General features: G+C 43.6%; 1 protein-coding gene across 1 annotated transcript in view; it reads right to left on the minus strand.

Moving 5' to 3' along the window:
* Positions 1-14,267, minus strand: part of CLOCK (clock circadian regulator) — a 2,173,159-nt gene that overhangs the window by 1,320,084 nt on the left and 838,808 nt on the right. The gene's annotated exons all lie outside the window — the stretch shown is intronic.

A 14,267-nucleotide genomic window follows, 5' to 3' on the forward strand; every position in this document is an offset into this window, starting at 1 on the left:
CCCAGTGATGCCAATATCCTTCAGGAGGGTCTAGATCAGATAAACAATTGCTGCCTGAACCATGGCCTACACCTAAATGCAAAAAAATGCATTTTCATACCCTTTCGGAAGTCAAACAGCCCTGCAAGTTACAGCTTCAATAGCACACCCGTTACAGTAGACTCAGAGATGAGAGATCTAGGCACACAGACAGATATTAGTCTGAACTTTGGTCACCATGTGTCTACAGTGGTGAGGAAACCCTTTTATGTGGCAAAACATATCAGTAAAGACATGGCATCTAGATCCATGGAAATTATAGTCCCACTGGACTCAGCCCTCGTTAAACCAATAATCGAGTATAGTGTGCCATTTGGCCAGTACTTGACTAGGCACTTACAATAGCAAGGGTGACCCCAAAGGTTCCACACAAAGAAAATACAGGATGTAAACAACATGAGCTATGCAGATAGACTAAAAGTCCTATCCCTTTACTCTCTCTCCTAGGTGACCTATGCCTGACCTACAAGAAACTCACAAATCCAGCCCTGATGCAACTGCTACACATCCGCAAGTCAAACAGCACAAGGGTCACCTGATCTAGGGATCTAAACTTAGTCAGCAATTCAAACAAAACATGCCCTAGAGGAATGTAATGCCCTTATGAACATGTTTTTAGGTCGAGGGTATCCCAAACAACTTGTCAACGATTTAAAGAAGTCAGCACTAAGCGGGAACTGGGTACATACCAACTAATTTTAAAAGGGTTTCAAAGGAATGAGTCGACAGCAACCCAGTTAGTGACACATTCCAACTTAAGTCGACCCCCTCCACCCTGAAGTTTTTTTACATCCTTTAGCACTGACAGTAAGGTCATCTCATCCATCCTTCAGAAAAAAATGGATATTTATTTCGAATGACAATGGTCTTGGAAATAAACTACCCGAGTTTCCTAAAATTGTCTGGAGAAGAGGTAAAAATCTAAAACACCTATTGGAGGTCAATGGGATGCACTTCCCAACCAGGAAGGGCATGTTTCAATGCAATATGTGCAATTTTTGCTCTTACAAGGGAACAGGGAAACAGTTCAGTTTAAGAGGTCAAAAATATAGAGTTAAACACAAATTTAATTGTCAATCTAAAGCTGTAGTTTACACCTTGCCCAGTGCCAACAGTGCCCAGCATTTTATATTGGCAAGACGGACAGGAAACTCCGGGAACGTGTCTATGAACACCTATACCACATCAGGAAATTAAAAATGATCAACACCCTAGCAAAACGTATATGATAACCCCAACCATAAATTTTTGTTTAGGGCCATTGACTGTATTATTCCTGATGGGAGAGGTGGTCCCGAAGCTGTTCGTCTTGAAGTGTTAGAGCTTATGTGGCAAATACGCACAGACATGTGCATTCCCTGGTGTTAATGAAATGTGTACTATTTATTGTATTTTAAAACTTAGGAGCCTCCTGAGATGATTTAAATTATACACATTGCTTAATATTCTATTATTTTTATACCGTCAAGGTGACTTAAAAGATTTTAATAACTTTAATATTTTTAATCATTAGGTAGTCTTAAGTGATGTTTTGGTTATGTATTGTATAGGGAGGATTAAGTTTTATTGTAACAATTGGTATACGTAGACAGAAAAAGTGCCTTTTGTATTTCATTCAGTCTTTAGCATCGGAGCACCTTTTGTGCATGAAAAGCTCTGACTGATAGTTAAAATGTATATATTTCATATGTTTAGTGCGTTTAGAACCTTAGTTGTCAACATCTTGGGTGCGTATGGATGGAAGTTCGTAGTACGTTCGACGCGTTGTGTTTTGGTTTGCTTATAGCTTGCGGCTCTTTGTTTTTAAGTTCTAAGCATTTCAAGGTACACTGATGACTCACTGCCATTTTAACCAATGGGGGTATGTAGTGTGTTATTTGAATGTATTTAAAGTTGGGGCGTGTGTTTTTTACATTGTCTAAAGAAGTCTTGGGACTACCTGAGACGAAAAGCACTTAACAATAAATAGTTTCAAGTTTTCTGCTGCTTAGTGAGGTTACCTGTGTTCGTTCAGTTTGCATCTTGCTTGTAAAACATGCTGGAGAGAGAGATATGTATCTCAAAGATTGAACCTTCTTTGGAACAGGTTTCCTATTCACATTAAGCAGAGCTCTTCCCTGGCCATCTTCAAAAGCAATTTGGATCAATGGATGGGGAACTGCAAATTCACACCTGGGTTAGAACCTATGTCCCTTACGGATCGGAGCAATCTGTAAGACACTCAATACACAGGCACAAATCCATGCCATCCACTTGCCCCTAGGGGCCATGTATTTGGTAAAATCTGGTTATACTGGCTAGGCTTGTAAAGGCCCTTCAACCGTTAGCCAAGTAATCTCCTATGAACCTATAAGCAATATTACTAGATGTTTGTGTCTATACACGGCACTGGAACAGTGAGCAGCTCCATGCAAATGTGCTGAATTTATAGCAGCACTGGAAATGCAGAAAACTGACTACTGAGCCCTCCAGCCAATAAAATGACTACACTTGCAGCCCTCTGGTGTGCTTCCCAATTCAGATAGAACAGGTAACACCTACTGCCACTAGATGAATAATCCCAATCCTCCTAATGTAAAAGCACAGTAAGAGAGTATCTGGAGTGAATGAAATGTTACCACAAACAAACAAACTTAAGGAAGGAAAGGGAATATGTAATTCATGATAACAGCAGTGTACTTTAAACAGCTTATAAAAGTGTGATAATTCAATTGCTTTGTAGAAAAGAGCCAAGAGCCACTCAATTGTGCAGAATTTATAAAGGTACTAAAAAAGTACAGTTTTGTACCTACCATAAATGTAGATGTTTGAAGATCCACATTGCTGCAGTCCTTACATATGGGTAGTCAGCTGTCCTCGGTCGGCCCGAATACCAAAGTATTAGGCTGACGTCGGTCATGGCGCTCAGATCTGACCGACGTCATATCCTCAGTCTTTTCTTGCCCCAGATGTCAGAAGGCCCTAACAAGAAAGGCCACAGCCAAAAATAGAATACTTTCCAAAAGGCATGTACAAATAACAGCTACCACCCAAACCACACAACCATTCCAAAGTACAGAGGGGAAGGAGGGAGGGTAAATTGGACTGCAGCAATGTGGATCTTCGAACATCTACATTTATGGTAGGTACAAAACTGTACTATGTTCTTCATCTCACATTGCTGCAGTCCTTACATGGGTAGAATCCCAAAGCAGAGGTAAAGGGAGGCTGGCAAAATCATAAAGCATTGGGAGCTGCCAAAATGCCCTGTAAAATTGCAGTGGCAAATCCAGCCCTAGATTTGGAATAAAGAGGAAGGTGGTAATGTTTAGAAAAAGTATGCACTGAACTCCAAGTAGCTGCTTCCAAAATATCTTTAGTAGCTACTCCCCTTAAAAAAGCTGTAGAAGTGGCAGTAGCCCTAGTGGAGTGAGGTCTGATTCCAGCAGGAATCTCCTTACCATGATGGGAATAACAAAAAGCAATATAAAAGCCAATCCACTTAGAAATAGTTTGTTTTGAAACAGGTTTCCCCTGAGAACCTAAAGCAAAAGAAACAAACAACTGCTGAGACTGTCTGAATCCTTTAGTCCTGCTCAAATAATAACGCAACTGCCTGTGAATATCCAAAGTGTGCAAAACTTTCTCCCCTTTATTTTGGGGATCTGCATAAAAAGTGGGCAAATGAATTGATTGGTTCAAGGCCACATTTGAAACCACTTTAGGCATAAAAGTAGGGTTAGTACGCAGAGATACCCTATCCTTATGAAAAATTAGGAAGGGTTCAACTGCCATAAGAGCCTGTAATTCAGAAACCCTTCTAGCAGACGTAATGGCCAACAAAAAAGCAGTCTTCCAAGACAAAACTTTAACTCAGCAGTAGCTGCAGGTTCAAAGGAGGTAAAGTGAGTTTCTCCAACACAAAATTGAGATCCCAGGCAGGAGTAGGAGCTCTCATGGGGGTCTTATGTTCTTTGCCCTCTAAGAAATTGCTTAAACAAAGGATGAGAGAATAATGGAGGTCACAGTCATAGTGAGCAGAGATAGCTGCAGCATGAACTTTTATAGAGGAGAAAGACAAACCCTTGTCTAATAATTCTGTAAGATATTGAAGAGAACCACTTAAATCAGGCCTGGAAACATCAAAGCTCTTAGTTTTGCTCCAAAATAAAAATCTCCTCCATTTATCAGCATAAACTTTCCGTGTACTAGGCCTTCTGGCCTCCAAAATAACATTCAAAACTTGTTGTGGAAGCGACCCTCCAGGTTCTAGAACCGAATGTGCCAAGCTGTTAGATGCAGAGACTGAATCCTGACATTGAGGAAATGATTGCCCTCCTGAGACAAAAGGTGCGGAATCGTAGGCAAAGGCCATGGAGGCTCCCGTACTAAACTCCTCAGCAGAGGGTACCAGTGCTGTCGAGGCCAATCTGGAGCTATTAGAATCATGGAGGGCTTGTCTTGTCTGACCTTCAAGAGTACCTTAGGGAGGAGAGGCAGAGGCGGAAAGGCATAGACGTGAAGATTGCTCCAACTGAATGATAGAGCATCCACTTTCCAAGCTGTGGGATGAAACATTTTGTGCAAAACTTTGGCAACTGGAAATTTAGTGGAGAAGCCAACAGATCTATGTCTGGACTTCCCCATAGCACTGTCAATTTTCATGATACATGAGGATCCAATTTCCACTCGTGGGGATCCACTATCTGTCTGCTCAAAACATCTGCTAAGGGTTCTGTGCTCCTGGTAGAAACCTTGCCTGAAGATTGAGGTGTAAACTGAGAGCAGTCTCCCACAAAATCATTGCTTGCCTGCAAAGAGGGTACGAATGGGTTCCCCCTTGCTTGTTGATGTACCACATGACAGTTGTGTTGTCTGTTAGAATCAACACTTGCCCTGGGTGAAGTAAATCCTTGAAAGCCATCAATGCAAATTGGACTGCTAACATCTCCTTCAAGTTGATATGTAGATGTTGAAGTCTGGCAGGCCACGTGTCTTGAACCCATTTTCCATTGAGGTGTGCTCCCCAAGCCTTGTCCGTGGCATCTGTCGTTAAAATCTGACTCGCCTCTGGTCGGGTCACAGAGAGTCCCTTGTTTAGGTGACATTCCTGAGCCCACCACAAAAATTCCTTTTGAATGCAAGGTATTATTTGAATGACAGTGTCCAGATCTTGGCAGTGTTGTGTCCATACATTTTTGAGATACCATTGTAGCTTCCTCATATGCAGTTTGGCATTGGGAAGCACCAGAATACAAGATGCCATGAACCCCAAGGCTTGAAGGACTGTCCTTGCAGTCAGCCTGGACCGTAGAGACAATTGATGGAAATAAAGTGTAAGGTTCTTTTGCTTGTCCGGGGTCAAAAGGCCATCTGGGACGCTGTATTCAGTCTCACACCCAGAAAGCACATTTCCTGAGAGGGTACTAGACTGGACTTTGTTTCGTTCACAGAATACCCTAGGCACCTTAACACTGCCATCACATACTGTAGATGATGAAGAAGTTCGTACTTGTCTTGAGCAAGAATCAGGCAATCGTCCAAATAAGGATAAATTTGTATTCCTCTTAACCAGGAAGGCTATCACTGGAGCCAGAACCTTTGTGAACACCCTGGGCGCAGTAGATAAGCCAAAGGGCAATGCAGAGAACTGATAATGTAAAGTCCCAAAACGCAGGTATCTCCTGCAACTGGGCCTGATAGGAACATGAAGATAAGCCTCTTTGAGATCCAGAGTTACCATCCAGTGATCTTTGCCCAACAGAGGTAGAAGTTGTTGCAACGTCAACATTTTGAATTTTGGAATGTCCAGGTATGTGTTGAGGATAGATAAATCCAAAATTGGCCTCCAAGTGTTTCCTTTCTTTGGTACTAGAAATAGGCGAGAATAAAATCCTAGGCCCACTTCTGACAGAGGGACGTGCTGTATAGCCCCCATTTGAAGAAGTAAAGAAATCTGCTTGTGAGCCTCTACCCTTTGCTGAGTGAACGTCTGGCATGCCTTTGAAAGGAGGCAATGTATGGAAATAAAACTTGTAGCCTCGGTCTATAATGTCCAACACCCATTTGTCCTGGGTGATTAAAAGCCAGTTTTGCTTGAAGAGCGCCAACTTTCCTCCCAAAGGAGCTGCCAGACAGGAAGAATCTGGCAGCTGAAGATGCAGGTCATTGTGCCTGTTTACGAAAGGACTGGCCCCTGCCCTCACCTGTAGATTGTGCAGGTGAACTCCATGTTCTAGGCCTGAAAGAACTCTGAGCTCTGCCCCTACCACGTCTAGATCTACCCCTAGACTGTAAATCAGAAGAAGGATAAGCCCATCCCTTAGTAGGCCAATTCCTGCTAAACTTAGGAGGCTGCACCTGCAAAAAATCTTTAACAGTCTGCATAGACTTAGCCTTGTCTTCCATTTTCTTCAAGACAGATTCCACAGGAGAACCAAACAAAACTTCAGACTGCAAAGGAGCATCCAAAATTCTAGTTTTAACATGTTCTGACAAATTTTGATCCTTAAGCCAGGCGTGCCTGCGAATAACAGAACCAGTGGCAGCCACCCTGGAAGAAGCCTGTAAAGCATCGAAACCACACTGCAAAGAATGCTTACCCACCTGTTCAGAGGCATGCACCAAATCCTGCAATTCTTTACACTCTATGCCCTCTGCCAAAGCATCCACTTTAGATTTTAGTTGAGTAAGGAGAAAATTCTGATACTTCAACATATGAAACTGGCAATTCAAAGCCCTCATTGCTAAAGTGGAAGAGGTATACACTTTCTTACCCCATCTATCCAAAGCTCTAGCATCTTTATCTATAGGAACTGGATTCTTTACAACAGAAGCCCTGACACCCTTAGGTCCCTGGCTAATAGTTTCTGGGTCAGCCCTTGGACTCTTATACAGATATTTATGAGCCTCAGGTACTCTATAATACCTGTCTGGCTTAACTGGCGCAGGAGGCAGAGAGTCTGGATTAAGGGAAGCCTCGGAGAAAACGTCTTGAACAACATCCAAAACAGGAGGTATAGCCAAGGGCCTATGTTGTGGTAAAAACAAAAATTTCCTAAGCCTCTTTCGTGAATCTGAGAAATCCTGACCTTCCCATTTAAAATGTTCTCTCATAGAATGCAGGGTTTCTGAAAAAGAAAAATCCTCTGGAGGAGCAGAGGAGTGGAATCCTCTGCGTCTGAATCAGAATAAGGAGGAAAATCCTGAATGTCTTCAGCTGAAGACTCTGAGTAATCTGAAGCCTGCTCCAAACTTTCCACCTCTGGCTCCACTCTAGGCCTCTTATCAGGAGGGGGCATAGAACCTCTGATTAAAGAAATTAAATCTTCTGCCATTTTAAGCATGTGTTTTTTAGGCACAGAACCTGCAGAACTAGGACTGACACCCGTGGAAGGCAAACCAGGCCTGCCCCTGGAAGGAGCCTTAGAGACAGAAGGAGAAGGCCTAACCACCTTAGGCAAGGAAGGGAGAACAGCAACCTGAGAGGCCCCTCAGCCCGACCGGACACCTGAGAAGCCACATCTTGTAAAATCAAAGCTTCCCCCTGAGACTCAACTGAAACCTCGGCTGGATCCACAGATTCCACTGTAGTTTCTAAAGAACCGGTGTCCGGAACGGACGACTCATCCTGCCTGGACTTTAAAGATTTGTCTTTGCTTCTTCACGGTAGCGGCGCCGGAGGATCCGGCGGCATGTTATAATTACCGCTTACGAAGACAAGCTTAGCCAATCTAACCTACGCTTAATGGTGCGCTTATTAAACCTAGCACAAAAGCGACACCCGACTACGCCGTGCCCAGGACCCAAGCAAGGAATACACAGAGAGTGGTAATCCCTATGCGGTATCTGTTTCCCACAAGAAATACAATTACTCACTTTTTCTGACATCCAGAATTAACTGAGGCAAGAAAAACAAAATATTCCCAACGGGTACTTAGCCCAACTTGGTTTCGGTCTGAAACTCAGAATACGAAAATTTCAGAACACCGAGCGGCACTTGCAAACGCTCCTGCATCGGACCATGCGGCAAAAAAGACTGAGGATATGACGTCGGTCATGCGCTTTTATACCCTGACGCTCTGATGTCAGATCTGAGCGCCATGACCGACGTCAGCCTAATACTTTGGTATTCGGGCCGACCGAGGACAGCGGACTACCCATATGTAAGGACTGCAGCAATGTGAGATGAAGAACATCAAGCTAAGCTGATCAATAAGCCCACCAGCCAGTAAAACAACTACATGCAGGAATCTTGTGCGTTTCCCCAACCTATATAAACCAGGCTACTACCCACTGCCACTAGATGGAAAATAGCATTGCCACCTATCTGGTATTTTCCCAGACTACCCGGAAATCAGAATGTTGGTCCAGTAGTCTGGAAAGCAGTGTAAAAACTCTGGTATTCTGCTTATGTGCACAAACAGAATGCCAGAGTTTGCAAAAAAGCAGCCATGGCATAACTTTTCAATTAAAACGCATTAAAACTGGGACTTGTTAAAACAAGGGGAAAAAAAGCAAAGGAAGGTGTTCCACTCTCGGAGATGTGGTACGTATTTACGTCATAAAATGGGCGGGATAGTGGGTCGGGTGGGCAAGGAATGGGAGGAGAAAGGAAGGGTTGCTGGAAACACAAGGGGGTGTGGCTTTGGTCCAGTTTATGCCACACAGAAAGGTGGCAACCCTGATTGAAAATCCTCTGTCCTCTTGACACAAAAACACAGAAAAGACTCGAGCTTGCTAGAGTGCAAAAATACACTACTTTATCCAACAGCTAGCTATGAATTCAGAGCAAGTAAATCAGTAGAAAAGACAATGACAGGCAAAATGTGTTTTTTTTTTTTTTCTTTTCAAAATAAGCGCAAGGAACAGCAAATAAATAATTCAAGATATAAACAACAGTGTAGAAAGGGATGAGCTTATAAAGCTCAATTTACAGTAAGGGTGGGCAACTTAAAATCACCAAGTTTAAAAAGCAGATCCAGGAAGGGAAAGTGGACGGGGAAAAATAACCAGCAGGGAATAATCAATGGTGCTCAGTTTTTGCAGGCCTTGACTCTTATTAGAAAAGACATGATCTTGAAATGAACCTTTTTGATAAAACTTACTATCCCATTCATGTACTTGACAAATTAACTTTCAATTTACTTTTGATAAAACTACATTTCCTGGCTACTGTCAACTAACATCCAAAATCCATTCTGTGAGATATGGATGAGAGTATTGCTTGAGCACCGTATGTCACAATATTAAAAGAATGTGGAAAAGACTTTAGGCAGCATAATAATATAGCAGAAAGAATAAAGAACAAAGAATTAAGAAGTACACCATAATGTCTACAGATGCAAAAAAAAAACCAGAAGAGTGCAGCAGGAGGAACAATCACCTGCCAGCAAGTGATCTACGCCGATGGTCACTGAGCAGTTGAGCACAAACTTAAATGTCTTCTGTCTGAGACTTCCTGTCAGGACAAAGAACATGCGAGACATGTTCAAGCACACTCCCCCCTCTTTCCAAGATTAAAACTGTAATTACAATGCTATAAAATCGAAACTTTCAAAACAGACATCTCCGTGGCTCCAGTGGTGCTATGGTTTACAAATTTTCTAGCAATATGAAGCTGCTACAGGGTCAGGCTGAATCCTGGGCTAATGAGACCTGTCTTGTAAATATTAATGAAAATATGATTAAAGAAATATAATGGGTAGCACACAAAAATATTTGAGTTAATAATATTAGTGGTGCACAAGACAATTTACTGAACATTAAAAGGTGAGATAGAAGGAGGAGGAAGAGGAAGGAGCCTTGAATTCTCTTTAATACCAGCTGGTAGATTTGAAGTAGGCTTGAAGGGGGGGAAGGGTGAACATAACTACCTCTGAAGTTATGCTGCAACATTTAAGAGGCAAAAAATGTGGATAGAGAAGACAGATAGAAATGCAAAAACCTATGCTTCACATGTCTCCCAGAAAAGCCTGAGTGGGTGAATTGTGGTGCATTCCTAGTTGGTGGAATGGACTGGTCTGCTGAGAAGAGCTAGGAAATGAGACAGCCTATAGGACTTTTCATTCACAGTCCCACAATCACGGAGGGCAAACTTCCTTACTACTTTCATAGTATATTTCCACACCTACAAACTTAAATAAAATATGCTGTCAAATTTGGGGTCCCCATAATTTCAATGCAAATTTTTTTTCTCTATAAAAAGTAGCGGGCAGGATTTTAGTGTATAACATTCCAAATGAAGAGGTTTGGATGTACAGTGTTGCTTCCCTTTAAGAACTGATTCTCTAGCATAGTCTATGCCACACTATTGGCAACAGTTAACATCTTGAAAGAAGGAAATTGCTGTTTTCAATTGCCTGTCTAGGTAGGCAGGGAAATTCTTGGTTCGATGGACTGATGAAATATTTAAAAAAATTACAGAACTGGACTTAAAATAAGTTTCAAAGAGTCAGCCAAAGTAAACAATGGGCCTGATTCTAAAAAAACGTGTTCTCAGTGTAACTGACCACTTAGACTGAGAGCAAGTTGAGACCAGGTGTTTTGGTATCTGGTCCCTGTAGTAAGCCTGTTTACAGATAGACTTTACAATGAAGTAAGTCACTTACACAGAGAGCAAAGCCTTTCAGAATCAGGGCAGACTTACTATGAGAGCTACTCTTTTAGAAACTGGTCCAATACATTTAAAAAAGGGTTGCCAGACTTCCAAAACCGCATGTTGGGGCCAAAAAATAAAGTCTTTCAAACTAAGCAAGCAAAAGAAAAAGGTCTTTCAATCTGTTCTGCTGCTCCATATTAAATAGAAGTGACTCTGCTTTGCAATTTTTGATTGGCTTGTACTGTACACTGGTATACCAGCCAATTAAAAATTGCAAAGCAGAGCCACTTCTACTCAATGAGGAAAGTACAGTTGTGTACACTTACCATAAATGTAGATGTTTGAGTGTATTCACTGTTGCAGTCATCACCTCTGGGTTATCCCTGCTGTGGTAGCCCTCGTCCAGCCCGAATACCAGTGTCAATGTTTTTCTGCGTTGGCTGCTATCGCCTGCAGTCTGACGTCAGGTCGTGAGTGCTATATAGCAAGGCAGCTGACGCCATTATGGTCAGTTTTTCTTGCCCTAACCTGTCAGAAGCACAAGGAAATATGGTAAAGTGGTCCTGGTGGCTAAAAGCCACCGTAAGAAGCTTATGTCCCTCTAAGGAAGGAGGATATAAGGGGGAAGGAGGGAGGGAAACCAGGACTGCAACACTGAATACACTCGAACTTCTACATTTATGGTAAGTGTACACAACTGTACTATGTTCTTCGTGTTTCACTGTTGCAGTCATCACCTGTGGGAGGATTCCCAAAGCTGAGGAGAGGGCTGGAAGGATTAATTAGAGACCTAGGCATGGGTCAGCACGCCCTGCAGAACTGCAGAGGCAAACCCTGCCCTAGCCTTAGAGAAAAGAGGAAGATAGTAATGCTTTGTAAAGGTATGGACAGAGATCCAGGTGGCAGCTTCCATGATGTCATTGGTGGGAAATGTTCTGAGGAATGCTGTGGAAGTGGAGGCTGCCCTAGTGGAATGGGTACGAACAAACTTAGGGGGTGGTTTCCCATGTAGTCTGTAACAGAAATGGATACAGTGTGATATCCATTTGGAAATGGTTTGCTTGGAAATGGGCTTCCCCTCTGCCTTGGGGAAAATCTGACAAGAAGCTGGTCTGTTTTTCTGAAGGGTTTAGTACGGTCCAGGTAGTATCTGAGCTGTCTGTGCAAGTCTAGTGAGTGCAGAATTCTTTCCCCTTGTTTTGAGGGTTAGGAAAGAAGGTGGTTAGATGTACGGCCTGGTTGAGGGTCATATCAGATACCACCTTGGGCATAAAGGTGGGGATGAGTCCTCAGGGAGACCCTGTCTGCATGGAAAATGATGAAGGGGTCAATGGCCATGAGTGCCTGAAGTTCTGAACCTTATGGCTGAGGTGATAGCTAGTAGAAATGCAGTCTTCCAGGAGAGGTATCTCAATTCTGCTGAAGCAGCAGGTTTGAATGGTGGTAAGGTTAGTTTTTCTAAAACATAATTCAGGTCCTAGACTGGCATGGGTGGCTTTCTGGGAGTTCTGATATTAGAAGCCCCTCTGAGGAATTTTTTAATCAAAGGATTTGAGAAGAGGGGCTGGTCTGTATTGAAATGAGCTGAAATGGTGAGGCATGGATTTTAACAGAAGAGAAGGAAAGGCCACTATTGAGTAACTCGGCTAGGTAGTCCAGGATAAGAGTGATGGAAGGTTGTGAGGTACTGCCTGCTCTGGACTGGCTCCAGGAGCAGAATCTTTTCCATTTCCCTGAGTAAGATTTTCTGGTGCTGGGCCTTCTGGCCTCTGTGATAATGTCTAGGACTTGTTTGCTTAACAGGGCCCCCTTGTTTGCTTTTAAAGTATTAGCCATGCTGACAGTTCAAGGGTTTGGAAGTCTGGGTGCAACATCCCCCCCCACCTGGGTCAAGAGGTCTGAGATCAGGGGAAGCTGCCTGGGAGGCTGTAATGTCTGGCTGCACAGTAAGGGGTACTAATGCTGTCTGGGCCAATCTGGAACAATAAGGATGGCCTTTGGTCTCTCCTCCCTTATCTTGATCAGTACCTTGGGAATAAGAGGCAGAGGAGGGAATGCGTACACAAAGAGGGAGTTCCAGGGGTAGGTCAAGGCATCCATCTTCCACGCTAGGCGGTGATACTCCCTGGTACAGAATTTTTTCAGCTGGTGACTGAGGTGCGAAGCAAAGAGATCCACCTCCGGAGTTCCCCACTCCTGAATGACTTGCAAAAAGATTTTTCTGTGGAGCTGCCATTCATGGAGGTCCAGTAAGTTTCTTCTTAGGTGGTCTGCCAGGGTATTGTTGATTCCTGGTAGGTATTGGGCAATTAGGTGTAATCCCATGGAGGAGGCTGTCAGTCAAAGGTTCATGGCTAGCCTGCACAGAGGGTAAGATTGGGTCCCTCCCTGTTTGTTGATATACCACATTACCTTGGTGTCTGTATTGATAAGGAGAACCCCTGGCCTGAGATGGGTTTTGAAGGATGTCAGAGCCTTTTGTATTGCCATCATTTCCTTCTGATTGATGTGTAAGGGAAGGTGCTGGGCATCCCAAAGACCTTGGGTGCACCTGCCTGCTAGGCGAGCACCCCAAGCAATGTCTGAGGCATCGGTGGTGATGGTCTGCCCAGTAGGGCAGAGGATAAAGGGAAGACCCTTGTTCTTGGCACAGTCCCCTTCCCACCAGAGAAAATCGGCCCTTATATAGGGGATCAGAGGGAGAGAGGTCTCTAGAGGCTGAGAGTGCTGTCACCACAGGTTCTTTAGATACTACTGAAGTTTCCTCATGTGAATCCTGGCCAGAGGAATTAGAAGGATGCAAGATGCCATGTACTCCAAGGCTTGCAAGAACTTCCTTGCAGTGAGGTGACTTCTGGAAGCCAGCTGGGTAAAGTAGAGAGGCAGGACGTTCTGCTTTTCTAAGGATAGGAAGGCCATTTGGGATGCTGTGTCCAGCAGTGCTCCCAAGAAATGATTTTCCTGGAGGGTGTTTGCTTTGAATTAGGGAAAGTTAGGAGGGTTTTGACAAAGAGAAGGTCCTTGAGCAGCTTTTCTTTGCACTCTGCCGGAATGAGACAGTCGTCCAGATAAGGGTAAATCTGTATATTTCTCTGCCTGCAAAATGATATGGCCGGGGCTAAGCATTTGGTGAATACTCTGGGTGCAGTAGATAAGCCAAAGGGTAGCGCAGAGAACTGAATGTGTTCTGAGGCTGCTCTGAAGCGCATGAATTTCCTGCAGGGTTCCCTTATGGGGATGTGGAGGTAGGCATCTTTTAGGTCTAGGGTCACTAGCCAGGCATTTTCTGTCAGCATAGGCAGCAACTGCTACAAAGTTACATTCTGAATTTGGGGACCACCGGGGAGGTGTTCAGAATGGATAGATCCAGGATGGGGTGCCAAGTGCCCTCTTTTCTGGGAACAAGGAATAGTCTGGAATAAAAGCCTTTGCCTGTTTGATCTGAGGAGACAGGTTCTACTGCCCCCTGGGATATGAGAGTTTGGACTTGTTTCAATGCCTCTGCCCACTGATTTGGAGGTAAGTCTGGGTACCCTCTTGGGACTGGGAGTTTGTTGAAAGAGACTTTGTATCCCTGAAAAATTATCTTAAGACCCATTGGTCCTTTGTTACAGAAAGCCAATTTTCTTTGAAGAGGGAGAGCCTTCCT

The sequence above is a fragment of the Protopterus annectens genome, chromosome 2.part1, assembly GCF_019279795.1.
Source record: "Protopterus annectens isolate FY-2018-M chromosome 2.part1, PAN1.0, whole genome shotgun sequence".
Classification (NCBI taxonomy): Eukaryota; Metazoa; Chordata; order Ceratodontiformes; family Protopteridae; genus Protopterus; species Protopterus annectens.